At 33.9% G+C, this 5618-nt stretch overlaps 1 long non-coding RNA gene across 1 annotated transcript; it reads left to right on the forward strand.

Moving 5' to 3' along the window:
* Positions 1-740: 740 nt before the first annotated feature.
* Positions 741-2550, forward strand: LOC134263055 (uncharacterized). The gene is made up of 3 exons (XR_009991170.1): positions 741-814; positions 1018-1111; positions 1741-2550. It is a non-coding gene; the product is annotated as an uncharacterized LOC134263055 (long non-coding RNA).
* The last annotated feature ends 3068 nt before the right edge of the window (positions 2551-5618 follow it).

Raw genomic sequence — 5618 nt, forward strand, 5'->3', positions numbered from 1 at the left:
TATTTTTTTCCATGCTTTTAATAAGTGCTTAGAACAAACTTTCAAATGATATCATAGATTTGTTTGAACGGGAATTAGTAAATTACTTGGAGGACATAAGGTTTGTACTCTTTTCCCATCACCGTTGACGTCCGAGGTTAGGTACGAGTCATCCAAGGAACTCCGAGTGGTAAACTTCGGCTTGATCTCGGTGATTAACGGAATAAAATGCTTTTTCATTTCGATTCAATATCAAAGGCCAAAATTCAAATATTTTTGTTTCAATTGATAGATAATTAAAGAAAACAACTTGATAATAACAAAGTTGACGTTTAAATACGTTTAAATGTTCATCTTTTAAGATAAAACGATGTATCCGAGACTATAAAATTGAAGATGGCGGCGCCCATGAAAAGTCGGCCAGGGAAGGACCGGTGTAACATAATTTGACAAGCGCCCAGTTGTTTTAGCAGATCGTAATTATGAAATAACCTTATTCGTGATTCCATGCATGTTTTTCTGTCGTGGCATAACCCTCATTTTGACAGTAAGAGTTCGTTAGATGACTGGAAGAAGGGTAATCGAGTTTGATGTTCATTGTTCTATTCAGAGGCCTCATATTCACATTGTGCTCAAAATGTCACTCCGGACCATTATTATTAAGCGAGAGAGCGAATGTGAGTGAAACTCGGGTTAGCTGGTTTTTATACATGCAGTGCGGAAATTGCTTGCAGCTGGCATCGATGTTCCCAAAACGGCAAAAGCTGAGAAAACCCAACAACTGTCCAAATTAGGGATGCAGTATATTTCAGTACTAATACACAGATTGCAACAGGTAAGCATTTATATTTATATTTGTTTATAGAATTTATGTTATCAAATTTAGGCATTGACAACTAGTATTAAATATTCATCACATCTAAATTTTTATCTGAAACCATGAAATGTTGCATAAAGCATATAATTAAGAATAGGATTTACGTGTTCATGCATCTCAACAATTGCATGTAATATAATTTGTATCTACTCTTTTTGTAGCTATAGTCTACAGTACTGTTTGGGAGACCCTCAGAAGATAAACAACTTGTTGTCAATATTAAATTTATTATCAATACATGAAAGAATTTTGAAGGTATGAACAGTTTTATTATATCATTTGGTAGATACACATAAAATACATGGTTACTGTCTTGAAATATAAGCGATATTTGGGCAAGGGTTAGGAAACGTAATAGAGGCCGAGGCTTGCCGAGCCCTCTTACGTTTTTTACCCGAGCCCAAATATCGCTTATATTTCAAGACAGTTATCATGTATTTTGTTTATCCTGCAACAAAATTTTACATTTGAGCGTCCAAAACTAGCTAATTCCGACAGATATAGGCACATCTCTGCAGTTGAAACTATGACGCCACTGCGTAAACATTGCAGTATAATTGACGTCACAATGCTTTTGGCACGTCGGAATACATGCACGAGGCTTTATTAGGGTAGCGACCGGATAAAGCTTTTGTTTATTAGGTTACCTTTATTAGATCAATGCAAAGGGTATTTGCAGGATAAATATATAAATTTGGTCGCTCTTAAATCAAATGTTTATCTGTCAATTTGCTTGGGAATCAATGTAAGAATTAAGAAAAATATTTGACTGCATGCAGTAGACTATATGTTATCATGAAAGTTAGACGGAATAATCTCTGCTGCAACTTTCAATGAAACACATGTATATTGTATGAAACAATCATCTGTATAGTATTTCTCAGTTTCAACAGGTGTTCAATGCTGAAAAATCAAAGAACTAGGGGTATTTGTGTGTGCTGATTGGTAAAGTTTTATGAAGAGGAGTCTGGCAGAGACCATGACATTTTCTCATCTAAAGCTGATCTATAGCTATGACAGGGATGGTGAAATAAATTAATTCATGTTTTCTCCGAAAACCAGTGATGGCAAACCTAAAGTGACTGGAATATCTAAAGTTGTACAAAATTTTGTCCAAAAGTTGTATGAATTTTTTGCTGCCACATGTATTTATCAATTGTACCTAAACAAGTTGGTCTGTATTATGGATCATCTACTAGTATCACACATACCTAATGAGATTACTGTCGAAGTCCTTATAGTATCTACATTATTTTATATCACAAGTACTATTTATTGTGTCATTAAATCTGGAAATTCATTTTCAAAGTCTGTATCAAATGTTTATCACTCTGCTTTGATACAATTTACTGTTGCTATAAATTTTTAACCTCAGCATTTCTTTGAAAAATTTTTATTCTTTTGTGTACATTTTTAAATTCTAGACAGAATTATAAATTCACATTATTTGCAGAATTTCAAACCATTTTCATTTATATTAATCAATTTTGTACATTGAGTTACTGTAAATGTATTATATTTAGCATGTACGCTATTTGGCGGAAATTGATTTTTGAACAAGTTAGCATAGATATGATTTAGCGGATAACTTAATGTTCTTATCAATATGTATATTTGCAAAACATTTAGCATTGTACTTGAATTAATGGAAGTTTCCGCCAAAAACACTAAAAAGAATACACAGCCAAATGTGATATATTATCTTTGACTTGAAAATAAGTAAAAAAAAAAGGAGGGTTGAAATAATTTAAGGGAAAAGTTTTGACTTTTCTAATGTATTTATAAATATTTCCCTTTAATAAAAATGTTAATGTTCCATGGTAACTAGACTTGCTCAAGTCTCTATGTTTTAGTCCTCTCTTTCATACTTTTTGATAATGTCAAACATAGATGTTTGATAACATTTAACTATGACAGAGAGCAGAGGACAGCAATACAAATAAGAACACAGAATTTTTAAAACTATTTATAAAAAATAAACAATAAAAACATAGAGACTTGAGCAAGTCTACATGGTAACAGCATGTTGCAAATGACATTACGAACATATTTTATATTTTTATATTTACAAAATGACCATTTTGTCACCTGTTAATTTTTTTTCTTAAATAACACTCTTACTATGTTTTGTTATTTATTATTCTTTAATTTTATTTAAAGATTACAATATAAAAGTAATTTTTGTGTCATTTTTATGGAATAAACTTGTTAGATACCAATTTCTTTGATTTTCCTTATATTTTAGTTTTCATCAAGAGTTATCTTCCTTAAATGAGTTGTAGCCCCTGATGACCCAATTTTTTGAAATTTGTCATGACCCATACTTTGATTTTAGAACATAAATTCATAGGGTTTCCAGGCATAAATTTTTACCCATTTGTACAATGGGTACCTTAAGAAGTTATACAGTAACTTAAAAATCTGAATGAAAAACGTCATTCAACAAATAGAGATATACTAGCTTTTAAAAGATAGAGCAAGTTTTCGCCGGCATTAGTTTGTGCATCAAGGCTTGCAAAATAATTTTATGTTTTAGCAAACAAAATATCGTTTGATAAAGGTCTGTAGCAACGGCTTTTAATGTGTGTGTGTGTGTGGGGGGGGGGGTACGGCAAAAAAAAAAATCTGCGTACTACAGAGCTCTGGTTCTCGTAAACCATCAGATTTCTATTTTTCATGATAAATTTCTTCCGTATAAATCCAGAATAGTCCAAGTCGGTATGAGTTACACGTAGCAAAATAACCCGATTTTTTAAACTGACAAAACTAAAGGTCGCTAATCGGAGATAAAATTTCACAATTTTGCTTTGAGACTACAATTAGTTAAAAGTAGGCAGATCATTGTAGAAAAAGTGAACAAACCTACATGAATATTCCCTACACCTAGAAATTCTCTTAATTGAATTTCAGTTAGAAAAAAAAGATGCATATGGTCCACGTATTGTAGTCCTTTTTTAAAGACAGCAACTTTTCACATTTACAAGTTGCAATAATATCTTGATCTATGTCTCAAGCGCAGAAGAACTGCGTGTCAAACAAGTCTATGACGTCATGTCTGTCAGTATTACGAGATCAAATTGGCTTTAATGTTACATTCAAATAGTGTTGTAATGACAAGATAAGTTGCACAATAATTTATGTTTAGGAGAAACTACTGTATATAAATGTAAGAAAAAGAAAATTATTTTTTCTTCACCGATATTTATGTGTGCAGTTTCACCGTGACGTCATAATCGATTACCCGAAGCTCTGCACAGACTGATATACCTTGGGAAGTCCTTAACCTAGAAACGGGGTCGATACATATGAATTAAGCTCTTGAGGGTGGCTCTAAACTGAACACAAGCTTATCTCAAAATATCGACGTCCGAGATTCAATACTCTTTAAATTCCTTTTGGAAATCAAACACTTTCCTGGCCTGCTGATGGTACCATGCAGTCAGAAAATCGTCCACTGATAGTCTTGTCGTTTGGATTATAGTGAGCTGCTGGTGGATAAGGTCCCACGTAATTCTGGTTCTGTTCTGTATTAAAAAAGTGCGGAAAATATCCTCTCTTGAGTTCAGTGTTTCAATGTGGAGATTTGAAGTTAATTTGTCATTACTGTGATACGGAAAAAATTGAAGTGTGTACATTTATGGTGTATGACTCTCCAGGATGGCATCACAGAACTCACAGAATTTGCAAGTATTGTAAAAGCCTTTTCTTCACTGGTTTGTAGATGATGAGCCTTCCATGGACACCTGTGCCTGTAGCTGGTGTGTGAAGTATTTCACATGGAAGTACGGGGCTGAGAACATAATGCCCCCCAGATAGATTAGAGAGACCAGGAAATGACCCTTAAATGAATGCCTGATCTGCTGTCAGGAAAATACGGACGGGAGCTGTAAATGTCAACAATGCCGACATTATCCTTGCTGTAAGGAAGGTATGGAGATCGAATTTAATAGTGGCCTGCTACAGAAGTTGTCCATTATGTAAATATGAAGGAAATCATTCCGAAGAAAACACATGGGGAGAGGCCAGAAAGTCCCTGATAAAACTACAGAAGAAAAATTGACTTTGTATTATATTTAAATGAAAAGAACTTTAAAACTTTAACATGGACTTGTTTTTCTTTCAATCAGCTGCCGATCAGCTGTGTTTTAAAGTGTCAAAAATAAGCAGCCAGCGAGGCAGTGAAACACTAGGATAACGTCATAATCAGGATTTGAATCGCTGCCAAAATTAGGATCTCACAAGGATATCACGCCTTATACCTTACACTCCCTTGAACCGCCTATCCCCCTCATGGGGGTGCACTCTGTTGACCCCCCTCCTCAGGGAGATTGACCCCCTATCCCTCAGGGGCAAACGTGCACTCAGTGACCTACCTAGACGGTTTATACTACTAGTGCGGTATTAATTTAAAAAACATAAAAAGTACATAAGACTAAGATAGGAATATTGTTACTTTTGGTGTCACACTCTTTAAGAATTAAAAAAAAAAGGTTTTCTAAAAACATTAATTTGCAAAAAAACATAAATCTTATTTTGGTGGAAAGGATCCAACGTAACATAATATTGTCTTTTAAGAAATCTCTGATTCAAATGAGTGTGGTTCAAGCAAATGTTCATAAGACCTGACCAAGATCATACGATTTATTCAAAGAAAATATTTTATACAATAAGCATGTTTAATGGCAAAAAGACTAATTGGTTAATGATGATTTTCAAAGGGTCATTGCCTGAAGTCGGTTCCATGGCTTCAGTTAAGGTGTGT

Source organism: Saccostrea cucullata, unplaced genomic scaffold, assembly GCF_032062105.1.
Source record: "Saccostrea cucullata isolate Sc308-1 unplaced genomic scaffold, CSIRO_AGI_Scuc_v1 ctg1666, whole genome shotgun sequence".
Lineage (NCBI taxonomy): Eukaryota > Metazoa > Mollusca > Bivalvia > Ostreida > Ostreidae > Saccostrea > Saccostrea cuccullata.